Source organism: Littorina saxatilis, linkage group LG5 (assembly GCF_037325665.1).
Source record: "Littorina saxatilis isolate snail1 linkage group LG5, US_GU_Lsax_2.0, whole genome shotgun sequence".
Taxonomy (NCBI): domain Eukaryota; kingdom Metazoa; phylum Mollusca; class Gastropoda; order Littorinimorpha; family Littorinidae; genus Littorina; species Littorina saxatilis.
In genome coordinates this window covers 31708125-31720436 of record NC_090249.1, presented here as the reverse complement: position 1 = coordinate 31720436, position 12312 = coordinate 31708125, and positions in this window count along the sequence as shown.

Sequence of the window (12312 nt, the reverse complement as noted above, 5' to 3'; positions counted from 1 at the left end):
CAAGGCTACTAAACTACATATTTCAAAAACCTACACTATTATGCTAGTGCTGTCGCATCCTGACCTCGGGTCAAAATGAGTTCGGCTCATTCTCTCCCTGACAGGATGCCTTGAACCGATTTGTGTACATATTTAGAGCTTTTTGTAATGTGTTATGGATGTAAGCAGATTCGCGATCGTCGATAATGATCATGGTGTTTTGTAATTTTTAAATTACAGAGGAATTTTTATTTTAGACAGTTTCAAGCGAGCTATTTTCGCGGATGTATTTACTGTGCAAACAACTCTAAATATGGCATAAGTGTCACGTGATAATCAACCGTTTGGTTTCGGCCCTCGCTGGAGCAGACGATTTTTTTTACAGTGATGCAACCATATATTACGGTCTCCTTCCGGCAGCAGTCCCAAAATTTTGACTTATTTTGACCTTAGAACGATGTCTTTATCATAACTGTGAAGAACAGAACGGAGATCACTGTCGAAGTCGGCCAATCTGCAATCATTTTCGTCTCGCGAACACTGCTCGTGAACAACATATGGGAGATCACTCTGTATTCTTCTTTTGATAGATTCGCGTAGGACTTTCGCGTTCGGTCAGAGAGACAACTGGCGATAGCCGTGGAGCGAGGATTATCAGAATGGTGCTGTCGTTGATGTATTAATCACTGCTGCTAATAAGGTTATTAGGTACATTTTGTTATTGTCAGTTTTTCAATCACTAATAGTACTAAAAAATATAATTAATAAATAAAAAAATTGTAGGGCCTTAATTACTATGTACTTAAGCAACTGGTAGTGGTCGTGGCGCTGCTGCTGCTGCGTGTACTGCTGCTGTTGTGGCCATTATTATTGTCTAACGGCGATCATTTTGGGGAGACCGGAAGCTCGATCCTTATGTTGTGCTTCGTTACAGCCTTACCGAATACGCACATTCTCGTGATGTCAGTTGTGTTGACAAAATGGCCGGTATCAGAGGTAAGACTTTGGGGTTATCCTTGTAAATGTGGATGCAACAGAAGCAGCGATACCACACACGAATATGTTTGGTCTGAAGTAAGAGTGTTGAGAGTCGGATTTCTTTCACTGTATATATCGTTTGTTCTGTAACGTCAGCATCAGGTGGTTTCGTAGCTCTACCTGAAGGGGCCATAAGTAAGCATAGACTGATAAGTGATAGAGCTCTGCATGCAGAGAATCAATCTTAGTGATTGTGCACATTTGTCTAGGGTTAGTATACACTGCTCTTCCTCCGGGAAAGAAAAGCATTACTTGCTGCAGACAACTTTTGTCGCCACCCTCTGTTCCATATACTGTTCATTGTTCTGCTCAGATCAAAATGCCTGATCAAGTCAAAGGTAAGCCTCAAGTTGGCTCAACTTCTGGTTCTTGCTAATGGGTTATCTTCAGTTTATCAGTTAATTTTCCAAGTTGTTTTAATTTGGGTGATGAGTTGGTTCATGGTTCAGTGTATGCCATGATTAGTGGGAAGTATATCAAGTTAAGTATCAATTTAAAGTGATTTTAAGTATTATTTGGACTGGAGTAGAACTCTGCTGTTTCAACGTGTTCTAGTGAATGATTTATTTTTCTTTTTGGTTTGAAGGCCTTCTGAGAAATTAGTGGTGCTGACTTTGCCTGGTTGTAGTTGGTGGTTTAATTTCATTAATGGTTTGAAGACCTACTAAGAAATTAGCGGTGCTGACTTTAGATTAACCTTCTAGTTCTAGCCTTTGTTAAAATTGACCTATCCATTCCTGAGATGCATCAATCAAGAAAATTCTGTAAACTGGCCACAGCCATTCATGTTCCTTGCAGCAGAATATTGATTGTTACCATGTCTGGCAAACAGCCTCAGGGAATGGGATACAGCCAGTGAGACACAGTTTGGCCATTCGTGTGTTACGACTTACATTCGTTTAGTACAGTTTTGATAATTATCCCCTCAATGAAATTAAGTGATAGATCCTGATTTGCAGCAAAAATGAGATGGAATGACTACATCGGTGAACAAAAAAGAAGGGGGGGGGGGGGGGGCAACGAGTGGATAGGTCAATTGCTTCATAAATTATACATATATATATATTGCTGGGAAACGAACACCATTGGACAATTGTCTTAATTTTTGTGAACTAGGTTAGCGCAACGCTTGTGAACAGAAGTATTGAACCCCTGTAGTTAACAACTTAGCATATATATATTATATAAACATTGTCATTGAATTACTCATTAAGTGATGAGACAAATTTATCTTGTGTCTTTGCTTTCGGGAAATATCATGTCTCTATTCTTGTCAATTTCAACAAAGGAAAGGAGTATGAAACTATAAATATATTATATTATATATAACATAACTTTTAAATATATATATATATATACAGGGATGAAAATTCTCCGTTTTTTCCGACTTTTCCGATTATTTTCAATGGGCCATCCGATTTATTTGTGCGATTCCGTTTTTTGGCACACGAAGTGTAGCCTATGCGATCGTAACTTTGTCTGTCTGTGTGTTTGTGCGTGTGTATGTCTGTGGTAGAAACTTTAACATTTCGTCATTTGAAGACGTCACATTATGGCGAAAGAGGGTTAGACGTCACGCGAAGGAATTACTGAAAGTCTCGGTCATTGTTTTTTGAGCGGGCCGAGACTAGTTGGCAGTCGTGTCGTAGATTGTTGACACTCTCTCTCTCTCTCTCTCTCTTTATTTTGCACCCACTAACATTTTTTTCCCCGGGGCAACATGCCCCTGGACCCCCCCCCCCCCCCTAGTAGTCTGAAAGTGATATAAAATTCTATATATATATATATTTCATGACAATACCAGCTTGTTGTAATCCCTTTTTAATGCCTGAAAAAGAAGTAGATTTGCTTTCAAATGAGCACCAGATTGCTTCATTTTGTATGTATTTTGGGGCCATGTTTGAATCCAATTTTAAGGCTCAGATAGCCCCAGATTGCACCAAATTGCACCCTTGAAAAAAAATTTCCGGGGGTGCATGCCCCCGGACCCCCCTAGAAATCTTGGCGCTTCGCGCCTGCGAAACTTTTTTTCAGTTTGTTTTTTTTTTTCAGTTTTCATGCCTGTATATAGGCTAGTACCAAGGGAAACGGGAGATTATTGGTTGGATATGGGAAAGTGTGCTTGGTGTTTGTTTTCTTTTAATAAGGGGTTGTTTGCATCCTTGAACTGAGTTTCAGTTATTTCAGACTATGTCAGTGTCATGAATACGTCGTGATCTGCATGCATGTACATGCATGGTGCAGATTTTCTGCCATCATTCTGTTCATGAATTATTTATTTTTATTTTCATAATTATATTAAATAGTATGCATACAACTGTACATATTTTGTCATATCACTTTATCAGTTATGTTTTATGAGGAAGACAGTAACAGCTTTTGTTGTGGCTCTGTTTTCTCAGAAGAATAACTGAATTTGAGTCCTTGGAGTTAAAAATCAAATTATGTCCTGTTATGCCTCCCATGCCATAACTTGAAATTGATAATTAGGTAGTGTTAATTTAATTTACTTCCACGTCAATAATGTGGAAACTCTGTTTATGCACCTTTTTCATTTTGCAGTTGCTGGTAACAATCATAATTCATTTTAAAGAAAATTCCCAAGCCCCACAGCAAGGAACCAGGCTGTTCACTTTTTACATGTTTTGTGTTTCGGTGGGAGGGTGTTTGTAGTCCACATTAAAAATACAAATGAAAGCTTCTTGAAATCTCTATTTTTCTCCTTACGCCAAAATAATGTCTTTAGTTATCCATACATTTAATCATACTCAGACTTGGTTGTTGCTGTTGGTTTTGTTCGAGTGCATGTGCGTGTGTGTAACTTTTCAGAATATGTTTATTTTTTATTTCTCTCTTTTTCATATGACCGATTCTATCTCTGGACATCGTTTGCTGATTCCTTGTTACAGCGTGAGTAATTATTATGTATACTAACTTTGGTTGACCCTAATCTGAGAAAGACATAATACATAATTTGGCAAAGAGCTGAACAATCCTTTCTTTGAAATTATTACCCAGTATTTTGTCTGCTTCAGTGCTTGGAAATAGACATCCTTTGGGCATGATTGTGACACTGATGTTCAAAATTATGAGTTTTAAATGTGTATTGTGAGGGAGCATTCAGGCTTTTAGAAAAAAAAATAAGACAGTCTAACATGCTTTTGAAAGAAATATGAAGTGCATTAAGTTTGATGGTTTCTTTGATTGGCTTGAGGATACAATACACAAATACAGTGCTTTTAATAATGACATGTATTGAGATTAAATTGAAAATTGCCATTTTCTGTGTGCAGGTTGATAGGCTTGGCCTTTGCCTGTGCAATAGGAGTCACATTGCTAGTGCTAGGATGTGCCCTACCACAGTACAGGTAGGTTGCACCTGGTTATTGGTGATCAGTCTCTGTTAAGTACACTTATCTATACACTTCCTGTTCCTCAGTCTTTCTACTCCTCTGCTATGCTATGGTAGGGAGAGCGGAGGGGCTGGGCAAGTGCTTTTTCCGTCACATTGTGTTACATTTTACACTTAGTCTTATCTGTTAACTCTCTCTCCCTACTTTTCTTTCTTTGTCTTTACTACAAACTACACCGCATATCCTGACACAGCTGTGTATGATGTTTATATACATACTGTACACTTCTGCATGCATTTTGTCTGCCTGTCTCATTCCTTCTCTCTCTCAAGCAAACACGCAGACAACACACTCTCACTGTCACACACACACACACACACACACATACATCACCTGCTTTATTCTGAGATCTTCTTTCATATGAAATGTCTTGTCTCATCTTCTTCTTCTCATTAGTGCCAAATTTGCAGTGCTTGAAAAAGTGTCTTTTTGTCTGTTTCAGCAACTGGTGGCCAATGTTTGTCCTGTTTTTCTATGTTTTATCCCCTGTGCCAACAGTCATCGCTCGTCGTATGGCAGATAGTCTCGACACCAGCAGCAATGCCTGTGCAGAGCTGTGCGTCTTTCTCACGACGGGCATCGTCATATCCTCCCTAGGATTACCTATTGTGCTGGCACATACAAGTGTGGTAGGTGGTTGCGTATGTGTGTTGGCAATATGCGGCTATAGGTAGGACGTCGGCTGAATTCTTCCCCGCCAATTTCAAGGGGTACAATTATTTAGAGGTAGAAAAGCATGTCAAGTTCTTGCAAGTAAAGCTGTTTTGGGATGAAATTCAATAGATTTTAACCCCAAATTTGATTTAATCGAAAACGCACAGAGTGGTTACTACAGTGGAGTCCGGGTACAACGAATCTCAAGGGAGATGCATTTTAGTTCGTTATATCAGTAATTCGCTGTAGAGTTTTCAACCTCACGAGAGGGGTGACCACACCACCCCCTCCCCCATACACTCACACAGAGACACACAAACAACAGGATTGAGTCTATGCTAACCACTTCTTGTGGCTACTAAACAATAACAACAAACTCCTAATATTTCTTTAAACGTTCTGTAAAAAATGATTTGTATGAATGGTGTTGAAAAGAAGAGATAAAATAAATCCTCAAGGCAGTGACCGCACTCACCATGCACTGACATACGAAAGCAGCCACACAAACACAGCACAGAGGCACATGTGCAGATGCTTTGCGAGAATAACCTTGAAAACCAGTTTGAATAAAAAGCAGCATAGAGCTGCATGTCATAATCAAGTTATTTATTTTCTTTTTGTCTGGCTTTATTGACTGCATGCCGATCTTGTGGCAGTGACTTTTCACTCTTCAGTCGGAAATACACTAAACACAACACCGCTCTCACTCTCCCTCGCTGCCTACCCTAAAGCCGTGACAACTTATGCTTGGAAACTGTGTGGAAGAGTGCACCTCTCTATTTCTCTCCAATGATCTTCCTGCTGACAGTGACACCAGACACCCCACTGAGTTTAGCCAGCTACCCCCCTCTCTCTCTCTCCCTTCCCCCAGCCATATATGAAAGGAGAACCACCTCTCATAGCTAAAACTAGGTCAATGACCCCTGGGAAGAAGGTCGCTGAGTGTCTATAAACAAGGCCACCCAGCTGCCCTGTGATCTCACGGCACATGCAGATCGTTGTAGCCTTGTGACTTTTAGAGACAAAGCGGCTCTGGGGCGATGAAAACGTGTTTGTGCCCGATGTGTACTGGTGTGTACTGAGCACAGTCATAGCTTAGCAGCTGATTGGAATAGTGAAAACACAGTGGCTGTGGCTGTTCCGTGCACCTCCCGCGGTTTGTTCAGAGTTCGCTCATCACGCGATGTGCACTTGTGTTTGTGTATTTTTGTCTTTGGAGACAATTATTGACATCAGTTCGTTGTAGCCTTGTGACTTTTAGAGACAAAACGGCTCTGGGGCGATGAAAACGTGTTTGTTATAAGAGGGGTTCGTTATGCAAATGAGTTCAAAAGGTTCGTTGTAGTCGGAAAGTAACAAGTAAGAAATAGAAGGCTGTCTGCCGGGAAATCAATGGCAGTTCGTTAAAAGCGGGATTTCGTTATACCCAGGTTCGTTATAGCTGGACTCCACTGTAGTACATTCCTTGAATGAGAAAAGAAATTTAAAAAAAAAAGCACATTTCTAAGTCAAAATACAAATTTTCATGACTAATTTAGACTCCATGAGTAGAATACAGGGTCCAAAGTTTGATTAGCAGTACTTTGGAGGGGAGGGGGATATCTGATAGTCAGTACATGCATGGAGTTAATGTGTGATTAAAAAGACCGGCTGACATCCTACTTATAGCTGCGTGTGTGTGATGGGAGGGGGTGCATAGAAAGACTGCAACCGAGATTGTGGCAAAAACAGGGGATGGGTGTGTGTATGTGTGTCTGTCTGTTAGTGGGTGGGTGTGCATTGTGCTGATGTTTGTTCACAAATTTTGTGTTGCAATGGTTATGCTGATTTGTGTACGATAGTTTCAAAATTGATGTTTTACATACAAGTATGTGTTTATTAATGATAAATTGTTTTAGAAAAAGGGTTTGGGAAATATTTGTATTACATGTATTAATAGTATGTGTTTTAGTCATATTTATGCTCAAAGCTTAGTGAAACTGAAATCTTGATTTTCAGATTCAGTGGGGAGCCTGTGGTTTGGTGCTATCAGGAAATGTGGTGGTGCTCTTAACCATCCTGGGATATTTCTCCGTGTTTGGCAATGATGACTTTGATTATAGCATGTGGTGAGGTGCCGCTGTGTCCCCTGTTGTGTCTCTAAAACAAACTGTGGCATGTGGCTAAAACAAGAGGGAAAAAACAGGAACAGGACAGGCAACAGACAGTGAAGGACTTATCGCGCCAATTGAAGAAGAAATATTTTCAAGCATTCACTTGAAATTCCCATTTTATACGGAAAAAGACGCAAGAATCTACTCACACTCACAGCTGTGTGTTGTGTGAATGTCTGGCTTTTACACTGTATGAGATAATGGAAAACTTGAACAAATCTTTTGTGTAGTCTGTATGCTAGTCTTTAGAACAATATAGCAGCAAGTTTTAGCAGAAAAAAGAGATTTGAATCTTTTTATACCTTGGCTGGTGTGCATTTTTTATGTGCTGTACATTTAAATGCTGTATTCTTTTCTACAGTGAATATATCTTATTATCTGCCACAGGCGAAATGTCTATTTTTGCTAGTTTTTGTTTGAGAAGAAACTTGTTTTGTTTGCCTGTCAAGTTTCTGTGATCTTCAGAATCTCTTTTGAAACTTTGAGTACTTGATGCATCCACTTTGTGCAGCAATGGAAAAAAAATGTACCAGCGGAATTATTATTGAACGTTCAGTACAGAAGCAAGCTCATTTGGTATTGAGAAGGATTTGTGTCAGCGTAGATGTATTCTCTTGCTTGATTGAATCAGTTTTTTTGTTCTTGCTCAGTGAAAATAGTGTTAGGATTTATCCTTTGAACAAAAAGTAACTAAGCAAAGAGTAACTGAATCAGGAGATCGGAAAAACTGTCAGACAAAATTAATAACCTTTGAACAAAAACTACCTAAAAATTGACTGAATCAGGTAGTAATGTTAGCAAATAATTCTTGCTGAAAAGAGCCCATAAATAATGTGGTCTTGGCTTGTTTTGAATTCATGATTTTATTCCGAAAAATACTTTTACAAAGACACAAAAACTGATGCTTACAAGTTGCACACCCATAAATTGATGCTTGGTAGACTATCAGTGACCTTTGTAGAGTAAAAGAGAATGCAGAAATTGTTCATTCTTCTGATTAAAACGTCCTTAGGAATTGAAGAAATCCTTTATTGGCTGTAAAATATACTGTAGTGTCAATGTGTTTTTACTTCTCTTTGTCTAAACTGACAGATGCAATAATTGTTACAAACTCCATAAAAAGCCCACCACACAGAAAATGTTGATTTGAAGTGATTATGATAATTTATGAGCTTCTTACATAATCTAGTGCATATTATTCTGTTGATATTTGTTGTACATACCGTTGCTTCCCTCATGTTATCTTTAAAACTTGTGTATATTCACTGTATAAAACGAGTCACAATTTTAATTTCAAATAAAAAGTCCAACACAGTATGTTGTGGGTATATGTGTGGTGCTGTGTTGACACGGTGTCTTCATTGATTTTGCAGATGACTTTTCCAAAGGAAGAGGTACTTGACTGTTTTGTTGAAACTGTGTGCAATAAACTTCAAGCTGCTGTTAGCACCGTAGTCTTGTATGTTGAGTTGAATTAGAGGGCACTGTCCGTCACTCAGGTTAGACTAACTTAAATTCAGTCAAATATTCCCGGTTTTACAAAGTGCTTTTCACTCAGACATCTTACCAGGTTGTTAATGTGTCAACATGACTCCTCGTGATATAACCTTCGTGGTTGAAAACGACGACACCAAATAAAGAAAGAAAGAACATGACTCCTGAGGACTGCCACTACAGAAAAAGTGATAGCCATTTGAACAGCTTAACAATATGACATTTTGAATTTGAACCATCATCTCAGTGGCTTGAACCTGAAGCCTGTTATTTTCTGGCACCAATACACTTTTGAGAATCCAGGGTATGATTCTTGAGATTTATTAAGTTGTTCTGTGAAAAATAGTTTTCATTCTGACCACGCCTGGCGGGTCTGAGAAAGCATACATTAAATGAGAAGATATCCTTGTGAATGTTGCTTGACAAAGAAGACAATTTATACGTTTCATGGAATGTACAGCCACTTAATCCCTCTTTAATATTCTGCAGATCAATCAAAATTTAAAAAATAAGGAGTCTTTTTCAGTGCTGGACAAATCAGTTTTAAATCTAGAAACTACCCACAGCATTTTTTAGGATATGTTGACAAAAAATGTATACTGCTTAGTCTTGCTTGAAGGATGGTGCCTTTTAATATAACAAGAACAAAGAATTTCAGTTTTTGTTTTGTTGTCATTGTTTCTGTTTATCAAAGGTAAGATAATCTTTATAGATTTTTTTTAGTTTTTTTTAGATTGGTAAATTATGCTTATGAAGAAAGGAGGACATGTCAATTTTGAAAAAAAAGTGCATCATACTAACCTTAGTTCAAATGAAAAGTGTTTTTTATAAGTAGCAAATTTTCTTTATATTCTGCTAGTTTCTCTTGTGTGGAGGAATCCAGTACAGCTGAGGATAGCGTATGGTAAAATATAATCATAAAAAAGAAGTTAAGAGTGGCTGATGTATTTTACCATCGTATGTGTACACTGTATCAAGTTTTCAGCTTCAAAAATTCAAAACTGTCAGTCCTGCTTATCAATCCCAGTGTGTTTGTGAATATGTATGGATGTAGTAGACATGTCTGGTGCACTAACGTGTATGTGAGAATGGCACATGGTTTAAGAGGTTTTTGTTGGCAGGATCAGCATGGATTTTGAATGTATGAAAATGTATGCGAGTTCATGAAGAAAAAATTTTCGATAAGATGCATGTTGAGTGAGAGCGAGAGAGAAAGAGAGATTTTCTGTTATTTGAGCTCGATGTAAAGGGAAATTAAGTGTCACTTTGTGTGGAAAATATTACCTTGAATTTCTGGACGCATTGTATGTTGCACTAACTGCACCTCAATACATTTGCTGGTACATGTATAGATGGAAATTTGTTCCCTGCAGAACCAGAGGTATCCCAGAAGTGATGAATTCAGAACTGAAGCAATGCAAATTTAACAGCATTGTTTGAGAGTGGAAGTTGGATTGGTTTGTACATTTGTGAAGTTGGCTTTAATAATGTATAACTCTAAATCAGCCTGCAAGACTGGTGCACACGCTTCCATAGCATGAGTGGGATCACACTCAAAGTAAGTCAATATGATGTACTTTGAGGCTGTCGTGTTGTCATGTGGACAAAGGTGAAGCTAAATTGTGTACAGTCAGAAGTTGTATAATTGGCTTATTTAAAGTTATTCTCTTGTCTTTTAATGTTTAAAAGATAATTGTATCATGTAGTTGCTACACATTTTTGTAAATTTATTCATTGTTTGCATCTACTATGTTCATATTTTGAATGTCCCGTTCAGTTGGTTCAAATGTTTAAACAGTATGCTTTTGTATGGGGGAACAGAGCCTGCTTTTGTTGCATGTTTAATAAACTCAAAGGGAGCGTACTTGAAAGAAATAGTGATTTTTAAGTGTTTTTTTGCATCTGTATAGTTGTTGTTTTTTATTACCGAGATACTATTACTTTCATGAACAAAACACCCCCCGCGGGTTAGGGGGAGTCCCATATTGGTTGGGACGATAAAGAATTTACCCGATGCTCCCCAGCATGTCGTAAGAGGCGACTAACGGATTCTGTTTCTCCTTTTACCCTTGTTAAGTGTTTCTTGTATAGAATATAGTCAATTTTTGTAAAGATTTTAGTCAAGCAGTATGTAAGAAATGTTAAGTCCTTTGTACTGGAAACTTGCATTCTCCCAGTAAGGTAATATATTGTACTACGTTGCAAGCCCCTGGAGCAAATTTTTGATTAGTGCTTTTGTGAACAAGAAACAATTGACAAGTGGCTCTATCCCATCTCCCCCCTTCCCCCGTCACGATATAACCTTTGTGGTTGAAAACGACGTTAAACACCAAATAAAGAAAGAAAGAATGAACAAAACCTTGGTATAGTCTGGCTGAGGGGCCAGCAGAGAACGGTTCTTCTTATTTTTTTTAAAATCAAAGCAAGTTGTAAATAGTGCTCAAGAAGAAAAGTTGTTCAATACGATTGGTACTATCTTTTGTTAAAAGAGTTAAGTGTTATTCTTAATTGTAATTCAATCAAGTTAATTAGTTTGTGTTTTAATGAAACAGATCCTGTGATTGGTCAGAATGCCCCAACTCATTAAAAATTACAGGTCATTAATTGTCGATAACCACTCGCTAAAAAATCCATTAACAACCTGCTGGCGAGGCGCATTGATACAGCCTCAACTAGTCTCGGTTAGCTTTGAGGGTCATTTTACAAGTAGGAAATATGAAGGCCAACGTAATACCGAGACCATAAGGTATGCGAAGTGATGACGTCGAATACGTGACGTAAGTTGATGCATGAATTCTTCCGGACTACGTCAGTCAATTCCAAAGATCGCTTTTGTGATGAAAAGAATTTGTTTTAGAGTTTGCTGTCCAGAAACCCGTCAAAAAAGAAGGGAAAATGTGTGTCAAAGAAAACAATACAGGAGCAGAGTGATACGATAGGAATACAGAGACATATTTCTTGGGACTTGAGCCTTGCAGGTAGGTGGACTGAAAGTAGTGTGTGAACAGAACAGGACCAATTCTGTCTGTTTACAACCGCAAGAAAGCAGGAAAGAGATCGTCGTCAGATTGAATTACAATAACATTAACATGCTTCCATTTGAAACTTCTCGGTCTTCATCGTGGATGGGCGTCAATCCCCAATGAAGACCTCGAAGTTTCAAATGGAAGTATGTTAATGTGTAATTGTAATTCAATCAAGTTGGCGTTAAACAGATCCTGTGATTGGTCAGAATGCCCCAACTCATTAAAAATTACCGGTCATTAATTGTCGATAACCACTCGCTAAAAAAAGCATGTTAATGTGTAATTGTTTGTGCTTTACCCTGGTAACATTTTGGGTGATACGACCTAAATTGGGTAAATTTCAACCTCGAAGGAGCCTCGGTGACACACCACACTGACCTCTCTACTGTGCCAGGTGCACTTTTTTTTTTTTTTTTTTTTTACACATGTCAAGTTCTGTTTCACTGCATTCCTCAGTCAAGTTCTGTCCTATGAGCATGAAAGTTCAAACAAATATATTAAAATGCGATGTTGACCGTGGAGCTCTTTGTAGGTAAAAATTTGAGGGGTTTTTCA